General features: G+C 41.3%; 1 protein-coding gene across 10 annotated transcripts in view; it reads right to left on the minus strand.

Moving 5' to 3' along the window:
• The window catches only part of RASSF7 (Ras association domain family member 7), a 92931-nt gene that overhangs the window by 54831 nt on the left and 24578 nt on the right, over window positions 1-13522 (minus strand). For 5 of the 10 annotated variants that reach the window (XM_082192398.1, XM_082192399.1, XM_082192400.1 and 2 more), the window contains 2 exons: window positions 11989-12052; window positions 11262-11384 (listed from right to left, as the gene is read on the minus strand). The exons of 2 other annotated variants lie outside the window; for them this stretch is intronic. The gene's annotated coding sequence lies outside the window, so the exon portion shown is untranslated. Of the gene's footprint in view, window positions 1-11261; window positions 11385-11828; window positions 11966-11988; window positions 12053-13522 lie in introns of those variants that run through there. 3 more of the 10 variants (XM_082192401.1, XM_082192406.1, XM_082192407.1) reach the window with 2 other exon arrangements.

Consider the following 13522-nt stretch of genomic DNA (forward strand, 5'->3'; position numbering starts at 1 on the left):
TTGCCACAACTGGTGCTGGCTAATGTAGGAACCAACCCCGGCCTGGAGCTGACACAGGGATTGGGTCCAATCTGTCTTCCCTCCCACCCTTTTCACCACTGAGTGGCCAGGCTGTGCATGGGACACTAGCTCTGTTGCTCTGCAGAGCCTCAGAAGCAGCAGAAAATTCAAATTGCTCTGTAAGTTACAAAGTGATTGCTCTGAGAAGTCCCCAGGGAAAAGTACGGTATATACAATAGGTCTGAAATTGTTCAGATGATACACAGTTGTTCCAGTTAAGAACATTAAGAACATTTTGGCCCATATTTGAATACTGACATGGTTTGACATCTCATTTCCTGCCCTGGGGACTTTTAATTTCTGAGAAAAGTCGAATAAGACGTAACATGATAGACGTTCATAAAATGATGCATGGCATGGGAAAATTAAATAGAGAAAAGTTTTTCTCCCTCTCTCATCACACTGGAACTCATGCACATCCAATGAGGCTGAATGCTGGAAGATTCAGAAAAATTCAGGACAGATAAGAGAAAGTACTTTTTCATGCAGCACATAGTTAAACTATGGAACTCACTACCCCAGGAGGCACTGATGGCCAGCAATTAAGATGGCTTTAAAAGAGGTTTAGGCAAATTCATGGAGGATTAGCCTATTAAGAGCTACTAGCCAAGATGCCTATGCTCTGTTTCCACAATCAGAGGCAGTAACACCAGTTGCAGACCTCAGGAGAAAGTGCTTGGGTCCTTCTTGGGAGCTTCCCATAGGTGTTTGGTGGACCACATTGAGAACAGGATGCTGGACTCGATTGGCCATTGGCCTGAGCCAGTAGGCTTTTCTTATGCTATTATACTCTGTACCTTTAGCTGCAAGCAGGAATAAATAAGCAGGTAAAGGCAGATTTTCCCAGCATGGAAATAGGTGCAAAGAAGGGAAAACTATCCCTTGTTGGTTTTTGCCTCTCATGCCACAGTTTAAGGCATAGAGTCTCCTGTGTCCATAAAAAGAGATTACAACCCTAAGTTCCCTTTAAACAAAGCACCTCTAAAACAATGATAAATGTTAAGTTGCACACACAACTAAGGCTAAGTATTCCATTGGCAACAGAATGACACTGTAATTGGAGTTGATGTGAGCTGACACACAGAGAGTGCTTTGCTGTAATTCTACCAGCATCTGCAAGAAAACAACCTGATATGCCACCTGAGCTGCTGGCAGTCAGCAGCTGACACCTTTATTTTCACCTGAGTCAAAAGTACACTTCCTGAGTTTGATCCAGTTTCTATCTAAGCTAGTAGCAAAACAAGGAAGTGACTCAGTGGCTCCATCTGAGTGGCCTATTCAAAGAATCAAGCAGTTACTTATGCGAGTATTATTTGGATGTCATAAGCAATTAGGTGTCATAAGCAATGATAGGATTCCCTACCATTAGAGAAAAGTCCGCTTTCAGAGCAGAAGTCCTTGAACCAAACCAGGTGTGGTGAAGAATATCAGAATTCCCTGCTTTTTAATTTTTTAAAGTAGAGGGAATGAGGAGAATTGGATTAGGTGATAATGTTTAACCCTGTGCTGTTTTCCTAAACCAAATTCCCCTCCCAAAGCTGTTATTTGTCCTATATGGGAAGAAAAACATACAGGTACTTGAATGGTGTTTGCATGTTTTCCCCCATGGGAGACAGAGCAGCTTTTGGGAGGGTTGATTAAAAATAGCTTATAGAAGATTGTGGTTTTGCTATTGGCTTTAAGCATCTTGTACAAATGTTATTTCCCTGATATGGAGAAAATCTTTATCTCAATCAACACCTCCCCCACCCTATAGACTTGCTTTGATCTGTAAAAAAGAAAAAGCTGTGGGATATCTTGATCATGGATCTCCTGTATCAAAGTGTAACTTGTAAATGTCTGCTTGATGCAACCCACTTCCTCTTCTTCATTATCCCTAAATTTGGGCTTTGCGAACAGAACAGGTATTTGCATGCAGAATTCCAAGACTTACCATCTTCCTCTAATACAGTTCAGAAATACTGTTCTTCATTTGCGCTACTGTTACTTATTTGCCAGCTTTTACAATAGGGACGCGGATGGCACTGTAGGTTAAACCACAGAGCCTAGGGCTTGCCGATCAGAAGGTCAGCAGTTCGAATCCCCGCAACGGGGTGAGCTTCTGTTTGCTCAGTCCCTGTTCCTGCCATCCTAACAGTTCGAAAGCACATCAAAGTGCAAGTAGATAAATAGGTACCGCATTAGCGGGAAGGTAAACGGCGTTTCCGTGCGCTGCTCTGGTTTGCCAGAAGTGGCTTAGTCATGCTGGCCACATGACACAGAAGCTGTACGCCAGCTTCCTCGGCAAGTAAAGCGAGATGAGCGCCGCAACCCCAGAGTCGTCTGCAACTAGACCTAACTGTCAGGGGTCCCTTTACATTTACCTTTACAACTACAATGCTTACACTACAAATAATAGGTGCATGTGTATGAGGCAGTGACCAGCTCAGGGGCAGGGTCTCTTTGGGTTCTTTAGACCACATTGTTTATTTCCATGGAGGGAAAGAGCAAGCCTGTTTTACCAAAATTGTTTGGAATAGCCACTTGAACAAGAGAATGTCAAAATGTCAGAATGATTAAATCATTCTGGTTTATATGATTCTAGGTTGTAGATTTTTTTTTCCCCAAGGGGAAATCCCTGCTGCACATTGATTTGGATTATAATCAAAAGGAAAAGCCAACAGGGAGTTTTTGTTGAATGCAGCAAGATAAACCTGCTTCATAAAAATAATTAAAAGCCTGTGTTTCGCTGACGATAAGGTGGTGCCATAAAACTGTCGCCTTTCTTGGCAGCAATCAACATGGGGGCTTGAAAAAATAATCTCTGTTTAGAGAACTGCCAGGAATGAAATGTGTCTACTTGATGTTTTCTAAACTCCAGTCATTTGCTAAAGCCTTTAAAGATTAGGGTTTTAAAGAAGCTGAGCCCCTGTCTCAAAAGATTTTGGGCTGGTCCTTAGATTCAGGTACATGTATTCTGAAATCTAAATCATACAAGCTAAAGAAAGAAGCAGGTAGGGAGGCAGTAAGAACAAGCTTCAAGAAAAAGCAGTCTTTCTCCCAGGTAGACATTTGTTTGACAATACCAGGAACATTATTGATATCTTGGAACTTTTACAAACAAATATTAACACCAAAGCAGTATTGATCTTTATAGATGCGGAGAAGGCCTTTGACAACATTTCCTGGAAATTTATGAAGAAAAATTTGGAAGGGATGGGAGTGGGAAGGGGGTTTGAGAATGGAATAGAAGCAATCTATTCAGAACAAAAAGCTAAGTTGATAGTGAACAATGTGGTGACAGAAGAACTTCATATTGAAAAAGGAACACGACAGGGGTGCCCCCTATCCCCTTTATTGTTTATTTCAGTCCTGGAGGTTTTGCTGAACATGATAAGGGAGGATCGGCAGGTACAAGGAATACGGGTCGGAGCGAAACAATATAAACTGAAAGCATTTGCAGATGACCTGGTTTTAACACTACAGGAGCCAGAAGCCAGTACAAAAAGAGTTTTAGAACTGATCCAGAAATTTGGTTGGGTGGCGGGTTTTAAGTTGAACAAGCAAAAAACTAAAGTCTTAGGGAAAAACTTGACGGCCATGGAAACAGAAGGGTTTCAGAAAGAGACAGAACTAAATATTGTTAAGAAAGTGAAATACCTGGGGGTCAATCTGTCTTCTAAGAATTTGAATCTATTTAAAGATAATTATGAGAAATGTTGGTTAGAAGTTAAAAAAGATTTAGAAATTTGGTCAAGACTGAAATTATCCTTGTTAGGCCGAATTGCAGCTATAAAGATGAACGTTTTGCCAAAGATGTTGTTTCTGTTTCAAGCCTTGCAGATTGTGGACAGAGTGGAATGTTTTGGAAAGTGGCAGAAGGACATTTCTAGGTTTGTCTGGCAGGGCAAAAAGCCCCGAATAAAGTTTAAGATATTAACTGATGCAAAAGAGAGAGGGGGGTTTGCCCTGCCGGACCTAAGGTTATACTATGAAGCGGCAGCCTTCTGCTGGATGAAAGATTGGATTCTATTAGAAAACACTGATGTCCTAGATCTGGAAGGCTTTAACAATTCGTCAGGTTGGCATGCGTATTTGTGGTATGACAAGGGTAAATCATATGGAATGTTTAAAAACCATATTGTCAGAAAAGCAATATATATGGTCTGGAAAAAATACAAAGACTTATTGGAAAGTAAAACTCCGAGGTGGATCTCACCAATAGAGGCCAAAGCTCGGAAAACAACCAATATGGAGGCTTATTGGCCGAAATATTGGGAAATAATAGAAAATATTGAAGGTAACTGGAGATTGCAGAGCTTTGAAAAACTAAAGGATAAGGTGCAAAATTGGCTGCATTATGCCCAAATTAATGAGGTTTTTAAGTTAGACAAAAAAACAGGTTTCCAGGTGGAAAAATCGAAACTTGAGACAGAGTTGCTTGAACCAAAGACCAAGTTATTATCCAGAATGTATAACTTGCTGCTTAAATGGAACACTCAAGATGAGACAGTTAAATCAGCAATGATAAAATGGGCTCAGGACATTGGTTATAATATTATGTCTGATGACTGGGAAAGGTTATGGACCACCGGTATGAAGTTTACTGCATGTAATGCTTTGAAAGAAAACATTATGAAAATGGTATACAGGTGGTACATGACCCCGGTTAAGTTAGCTAAGATTTACCATCTGTCCGATAACAAATGTTGGAAATGCAAGGAAGCTGAGGGAACATTCTTTCACCTCTGGTGGACCTGCCCAAGACTGAAGGCCTTCTGGGAAATGATCTATAATGAGTTAAAAAAGGTGTTTAAGTACACTTTTCCCAAGAAACCAGAGGCCTTCCTTCTGGGCATTGTCGGCCAGAAGGTGTCTAAAAAGGATAGAACCTTTTTTATGTACGCTACAACAGCAGCAAGAATTCTTATCGCTAAGCATTGGAAGACCCAAGATTTGCCCACACTGGAGGACTGGCACACGCAACTGATGAACTACATGGAATTAGCCGAGATGACTGCAAGGATCCGAGACTTGGGAGAAGAAGCAATGGAGGAGGACTGGAAAAAATTTAAAGACTATTTGCAAAAGTATTATAAGTTATACGAAACATAAGATGTCGTGTGATTGGGAATCTAGCCCCAGTAACAAAACTTAATTATTTATGAAATTTGATAAGATTTACGAAAGAACCAAGGTTTAAATGGGTAAAAACGATACTATGGTATATTGCTTAGAGTATATGTTGATCAAGAGATTTAAACTTAAATTGTAATTGAAAATAGAAAGAAACACACGAAATAAGGATATAATTTGCTGATAAATTTATTGTCAAGAAATGCATTCTGCGAGGGATGGGGGAAGTCCAATGGAAATTTGAAATGAGTTATCGAAATGGTCGTGTTTTTCTTTTTCCTTTTTTTTCTTGTCTTTTTTTCTTTTTATCTCTTTGTTATTTCTGCAAAAAATGTAATAAAAATTATTATAAAAAAAAAAAAAGAAAAAGCAGGATCCTTCCCACTATGGCGAAGGACTAAAATAGCTTCCCTGTCATAGCAAGTGGACGACTGTCCTCTTCTTGATCCTTTGGAAGACTGAGTGTGGTCTGCCAGTTTCAACGCATAAGTGCTATAAGGCAAAAAAAGGACAGATGTTTTTTCTAGCCATTCTTTGCTGTGTGTTCCTACTATTTGTTTGTTTGTTTTGTTTATATATCGCCCTTCATCATAAGATATCAGGGCGGTTCAGATACACATACTACTACTACGACTACACACACAGGTTCAGATCTACATGTTTCAAGGCTTAGAGTATCTGGGAGGAACGGCCATTAAATAGGTAAAAGGCTATGAAAGGTTGAGAATTGCTCCATTTATCCTCTAGACAGATCATATATTTGATGGAGCCCTATTGGTACATTGGGTGAAAGTAGGCTGGCAGTACACTAATTTCCTGCACCGATCAATACAGAAAGGGAAGTTCCAGGAGAATTCATGACATTCTAGGAAATAGTCTTAGCAACTTTATGAAAGGGCAGGATACAAATATATCAGATAAATAAATAGATAACTAGCTATGAGAGAGTTTTTCACAGACATTCTGGTAATACAATGAAGGAGGTGGTAGAAACTAATTAATAGGTGGTTTTAGAAAAACAATTCTGTGCTTTGTTTCTCAGATGACAGATGACTGGTTAGGCCACTTTTTCTGGGATTGCATGTCACACAAATGCAATATGCCATTTGCACTAATTAAAATAAATATATTTGCTGTGTGGGCACTGTCAGGCTTATATTATGCTTTAGGGAGCGTCTTTCCTTGTTTTAAATGCTTACGTTGCAAAATGTGTATACAATGTCACTCAGCTACCTTAATTGTTCTTTTAATTAATTTTTTCTTTGCTAGTTTTTTTTAAGTAACGTATGCATCACCCTAAAATACACCATCCTTCTTGAAAGAGAATACAGTCTAGAAATGCATTCGGATTGATCTGCAGAGAACACGGAGCCCTTTTTCATTCTCATTACAGAACTGAACTTGAATGGGTTTAAACCTCTCTGTCCAACCCAGCATCATGTGGAGGAGGAAAATTTCACTCTGTCTGCCCTTCAGATGTTTGATCAGAAAAACAGAGAAGGTGGAATTTTCCTCCCCATTGCAGTGCTCAGCTAGGACTGGCTTAAAGCTTCCTACCTAGGCCAGTGCCACAATGTTACCTGCTGCAGATTCTACTGTTGCTAGCAAAGCTGGAGTGTTGTCAGGCCTTTTAAAAAGGCTTTGGAAGGCAGTTTTGGCCTACTGTATTTGTTTGTACAATTTGCATACCGCTTAATCATTCACCACTAAGTGGTGTACAGAAGACCTAATGGAGTAAGACTAAAGATGAGTTAAATCAGAATTAAAGTAAGAAGCCTGCTGGAATAAAAACAAAAGTACCGGTACAGTGGTAGAAGAAGAGTTTGGATTTGATATCCCGCCTTTCACTCCCTTTAAGGAGTCTCAAAGCGGCTAACATTCTCCTTTCCCTTCCTCCCCCACAACAAACACTCTGTGAGGTGAGTAGGGCTGAGAGACTTCAAAGAAGTGTGACTGGCCCAAGGTCACCCAGCAGCTGCATGTGGAGGAGAGGAGACGCGAACCCGGTTCCCCAGATTACAAGACTACCGCTCTTAACCACTACACCACACTGGCTCTCAGTACCACTGGTACCTCGGGTTACATACGCTTCAGCTTACAGACTCCGCTAACCCAGAAATAGTGCTTCAGGTTAAGAACTTTGCTTCAGGATGAGAACAGAAATTGTGCTCCAGTGGCGCAGCAGGAGGCCCCATTAGCTAAAGTGGTGCTTCAGGTTAAGAACAGTTTCAGGTTAAGTACGGGCCTCCGGAATGAATTAAGTACTTAACCCGAGGTACCACTGTATTTGGTTAGCACCAGAAGTTCAGCCTCTACTGGATGTTCCACAAATTTGAATGCCCACAATACTGAATGCAAAGCTCCTTGTGGATATGAGTCATGCATCCAAGTCATGGGGAACCAAAACAAGTGACTCCAAAGACCTCAGTGACTGAGCAGGGATATAAGGGATCAGGCAGTTCCTCACATATCCTGGTCCCAAGATGCTAATACAAGAACCTGCAATCTAGCCTTGTAGCATATGGGCGGCCAGTGCAAGATTTCAAGCACCGGAGTTATGTGGTGGTGATACCCTGTTCCTGTTAACAGTCTAGCTGCAGCATTTTACAACAACTAAAACATGCAGACCAGGCCCAAAGATAGCCCCACATACAACATACTGCAACAATTGAGCTTACCAATGAATGAATCATTATGGTCATTCTAGCCTTGTCCAAGAATTACCGTAGTTGGTGTACCAGCCATAGCTGATAAAAAGAACTCCTAGCCACTGAGGGTAGTTGAGCCACTAGAGGCAACGTCAGATCCAGCAACATCCCCAAAATCCAAACCTGTTCGTTCAGAGGGAGTGCAACCCAATCCAGAACAGGCAACTGGCCAAACTCCCAGGCATAAGATCCACCAATTCACAGCTCTGTCGTCTTCCCAGGGTTCAAGCTCAGTTTATTGGCCCACATCCACACCACCAGTGCGACCAAAAAATGGTCCAGAACACTAGGAAGTAGAGCTGCTTGGCTTGCTTAGCATTGTGTCTGAACCTGAATCAACCAGACTCATTTCAAACTATCCATGAGCTTTACAAACCATAAGCAGTAGACCAAGAACAAATCCAGGTTAAAGATCCTGGATCTCTGACGTGCAGCTGTTTAGTCCAGGTTCATACATAGTGCTAAGGCAGAGGAGTCCAGAACAGACCCAATCCGTAACAGCTTCCTCCACTTGGGCAGGTCTCATTTCTGATTTGCTGAAGTACTGAAGGCCACACTGAAAGTTGCTACAGAACTCTGCCTGCTTCTGTCTTCCAAGGATCAGCCTAACCCAAAGATTCTCTGGAGTTAATTTCATGCAGATTAAATGCAAAGGAGAAACGTATAGTAAGTATGTGAATGGCTGATGGCCAGGTGGCGAAACTGGTGGTTGATTCTGTCCTACAATGAACTTCACTTCCCAGTTGTTAAGAATTATATTTGTTTATAATGCTTATTGAGTACACAAAATATGCATTGGTGGCTCTGTTATTCAGCTGATCTATAGCTAATTTAATTATCTTGCACACAAAGTGCCTGTCCTCCAAAACATTACCTAAACATTTAAATGCTGGTACCTGGGATTCAATACATATTTGAGTCCTGGTTTAAATTAAGTTTTGCTGCCTTGTGAAAGTAAGTTTGCCTAAACAACCCTCCACGTGGTTACTTGATCTGACATCTACAGCCACAAAGCTGCTTCTGAATTTTTAACTTTGTTGCACCCTAGCTATGCCTTCTGGTTTATTCCATGACCCTGGTGACCTGGTGATGGACCACCTCAGCTCCACACCCTTCTTTCTCATCCCTTTGGCCTGATAATTGAGTAAACAAATCTTCTAAGGAAAGGTAGGCTCCTTCTTACTGCTACTTAAGTGTAACTGGAGCACCACAGATACTTTCCAGAGACAGGAAGAAACTGCAGCTCTCATTGATCTTAGCAGAGAAGTGTTTGATCAGCACTTGTAAACACACACACACACACACACACACACACACACACACACACACACGAGCCCCAGGTGCTCATCACCTGCAGTTGCACAATGTTATCAGTAAATGGGTCCTTTTGTTCATATTTACCCACTCATTGAAGGACTAAGGGGTAAAGAATAGGATTTTAAGTATGGATTTCAAATTATTTTGGATACATCAGAACATTTTCCATTTTAAAATTGCTTTTAGTATTCCTGCCAATTCATATCTTAACTGGAATTTATCCTATTTCACTCCCCTTTCTGGGTTTTTAAAGGGTTTTTCTCTTCTTGAAAAGTAAGGCACTATGTATAAGTTTATTCATCTGGACAATTAAATGTCGACATTATCTTACTGAAAAGTTATAAATGGAAAGTTTTATGTATGTATTTATTTAAAATGTCCCTAAACATATGTCTTGAACTTGGGAATTTACTGCATGATTTGTTTAAGCTTTGAGAAACTGTGGGCAACTGACTGCAGTTTTTTCCTCACCCAGGCCCCAGCAGCAGCAGAAAAAAGAAAGAAGGGGGGGGGGGGAAGCAGATAAGTTACATTGTATGGTGGACTCCTGGCTCACCACACACAGAAGATATTCTCACAAGGAAGTTTCTCTTTCTGGACAAGGCTCGTATCAATGGGTGATTGTCAAAAGCTGTGTAGCATGTTGACACTGACATTCTCCTACTGGCAAAAGTCCCATGGCTGCTACAGCCTGTTGTCAGAAGTGATAATGTTGACCCTGGGTGTTACAATGCACATTGCAGCTTGCACTCACCATGCAGCAAACTAGATGACCCCCGGGGGTCCCTTCCAACACTATGATTCCATTTTATGAAATATGGGAAGCAAAAGGCAGCCAGGTAAGAAAAAACTCACAGGTATTTTCTTTAAGACAATCCCGACTGCAGAGATGCTTTCATTGCGAAAGCTCTGTAGAGCACCATTTAAATGGATGGCGTTGCATGAATAACTTTTTTTGTTTTACATGCTCACGTTGAAAACACAAGGACTATTTCATGGTAGTCTCTACTATGAGAAAACCCTGAGGTTTGATCCCAGAGCCGATGAAGTTACATAGAATACCATTTTCAGGTCACACATTTCTTTTGCGGAGTGATCCCATGCATGCCTAAACAAATATATATTGCAAGGGAATCATAAGACCCCTAGACGTCTATTGGTTTGTCCTACTTATATACTGGGATTTCTTTAAAAAGTTATGCTTTAACAAATTGAGTGAATGGGAACCTTTTCAAAGGTTACTCTTTGGAGGCAAACTGCCATGTTGAAAGAGGGCCTAGGGCTGCAATCCTATATCCACAAACCTGTGAATAAGCACTATTGAAATCAACAGGCCTTGCTTCTAAGTATAGATGTATAGGATGGTCATGTGAGACTTTAAGTGGAAGCATACATAGAATTGCAATGTAAAAGGAATGCTTTACAGTGCATTTCTGACCATGTCTACACAAAAGTCAGTCCTGGTTAATTCAGTGAGGCCTACTCCCTGCCAAGTGGGGTTAGGATTGCAGCCTTAGACGTTAAATGCAATAAGGTTACCACTTCCAGTGAAGCTGGTTGTCACTGAGATGTGTTTAGGATTGTAGCCTGTGCTATAAAACCAGTTTGTGAAGAAAAACAAAGCTGAAGCAACAGAGCTGGTAACAATCCACCCCCACACAGGGCCCACCACTGTTGGTTTTTCACAGGTACCAACCAGCATGCATTCCCGCCACCCCCCTTCCTGGGACATAGCAGGATTCATTATGTTACTGAGTATGGGAATGCAAACAGCTTCAGTGTGTCTGCCTGCAAGGAAGCTGATGACCTTAGCCATCTGGATCTTTCAAGCAGTTAGCAATGCAGTCACACTAATTTAGTTAACGTTTTTAAAAGACTCTCCAGGAGAAGATTCCTCCTTCCCAGGGGCACTGACAACAGTGACCCACTGACCCTCTCTTGTATAGCTAGGTTCAAAAGCATAAAGCTGCAGCTGTTCAGAGTTTTTCTTCCCTCCCCAGTGACAGTGTTATGGGAGGACTAGGGCTACTGGAACAGCGTTACTGTTTATCTAGCACTGACCTCTCTTCTCCAAACATGAAGAAGCCACCAGCACAGCACAGCACAAGCCTGTCTCAGCACTTGCTTAGATACCTTCCCTGATTCTCAAAATGCTTCTCTACTCTCAAGTTCTAGTACCAAGTCCTGCATAAGGATAGAGTTGATAATTCAGATCCTGGGTGTGTATCCCAGAAGTGAGCCATGAGAAATGCTGCCTGTTTTGAAGCTGTACTGCGCCACAAAACTTCACAAAAGCATGCTCTGTTGCGGTATTGCATACTGAATCCTTTTTAGGGGCTTTTAATAGAACAGGCCTCTCATACTTGCCTAGTATGGTTTAGTCCCATGGGCTGGCCCTCTCTTAAGCCTAAACAACAACAACTGCTTATAAATCTGCCTGTCTCTACTGAGTACTGACCTGAGATTGGAAAAACCAAAGTACCCTATCCCTGGAACCCATAGGTAAAGAGAGAGTATTAAACCATCCAACCATGGGTGTAGCCAGGAGATTTGTTTGGGGGGGCAGGACATTTGTTAGGGGGGCCAGAACTGATGTGATTGGTCAGTTAAGTATTTCTGTTGTTTTACTTGATCTAGGGGGGCAGCTGCCCCCCTGGCTACGTCCATGCATCCAACGTTGTTTGCTGCCCATGTCTTGTGCTAGTAGTATTCCAATCCTTAAAGCTTCTGTAGCATTAATGAGCAAGTACACAGCAGTGAACCAGGAAATCTTGAAGGCCCATCTCACCTTTGCTATGAGCTCATTAAGTAGATTTAGTCAAGCCTCTTTCTCATATTCAGTCCAACTCCATCTGCAATTAAGAATAATAATACTGGCTTAGCTTTCTGGGTTGTTGTAACTCTTGGAAAACTACTGGAGGACACTTCTCTTAGCTCTTCTAGTGTGGATGTCTGTTTTATCCTTCTCACCCATGAGCCTATTGGTCAGTTGCAACAGCTGGAAAGCCACCTGCCATGTTGTATTGGGAACAGTGGTTCCCAACTGGTGGTACGTGTAGCCCACCCAGGGGGTCCATGGCATCACTGGCATAACAAAAAGGTATTCTTTGTTACCAAATACTGAAGTTAGTCTCAAACATGCAGTATATACTTAATCTTGGCAACAGAATTCCCAGACTCCACCTTTTTAAGCAGGTTGTAATTATTTACAACAGGATTCATCTAATGAGGCCCATCAGTGAAAGCAGTGCACAGAGACTTCCGCTTATGCAACGGTGCTTTTCCATCCTCACCTTCCTATTGCCCTTGTGCTTCAAAAATTGGATGAGGGTGGAATCCTCCATAACAAAACAGGGGGGTGGAAGGGGTGGCTCCACTGGGCACAATGATATGGAACATTCAACACCACACAATTTTGAATTTGTTCCTGAGTTTCTAAATACCGTCTATCATCAAAAGTGTTTTCAAAATGGTTTGCATGTAACATTTTAATATAATAAAGCACATTATTGAAAGAGTTGTAGAAACTAAAACGGAATCTTAAAAATTCAGCAATCTAAGATCTTAGCTCCCTTAAAGCATGAAAGAACACACATAGTTTTTTACCTGTCTCTGAAAACAGAAGGAGGATGTAAAATTACCTACCTACCCCGGGGAAGGCAGGGCCACCACAAAATAGCTCTGATCTTAGTTGATGGCAATCTAATACTGAAATAAAGAAATTGTACCTGACTGATTATAAAGCTGGGGGGGGGGTGTATTATAAGGGTAAAGGAGAAACTCAGATCTGGTAGCCAATAAAGTAGTTTCAAAACTGGCACAATATTTTATGCTGCCTCTGCCTAACAATTGGGCACATGCATTCAGAAGTACATAGAGCATTGTTGAACACTGAGCCCAGAGAGCCCAAAGAGGTTTGCTGGTGCCCTGCTTTATTTTGGTGTGAGGCACAAATCTTTTTTATTTTCCAGGATGTTTTAGATGAAGTTTTAATCCTACTAGTTGTTTTATGCTGCTTCTCTAACGTTGCAGTTTACCTGGGGACATACCCACCTAAGGAAGGTTTACCTTCTCTCTCCTGATACTCAGATGCCTAGACTTTTACAAACTGCTTTGGGGATTCTTTCTTCATATTTCTAGATTTGCTGGTCCTATTTTCTGTTTCTTGACACTGAATGTAATAGTTATGAAACTGTGTATTGTGAATGTTTATGTAAACAACCAAATGGTTCTGGTAATTCCAAAATACACTTATGAGAAGCATCAATACTTTTTGCAACATTAAAACAACAGCAAACAACCAAGTTCCAAAGAAATAAAAT

Source organism: Podarcis vaucheri (assembly GCF_965113315.1).
Source record: "Podarcis vaucheri genome assembly, chromosome: 1".
NCBI classification, from domain to species: Eukaryota; Metazoa; Chordata; class Lepidosauria; order Squamata; family Lacertidae; genus Podarcis; species Podarcis vaucheri.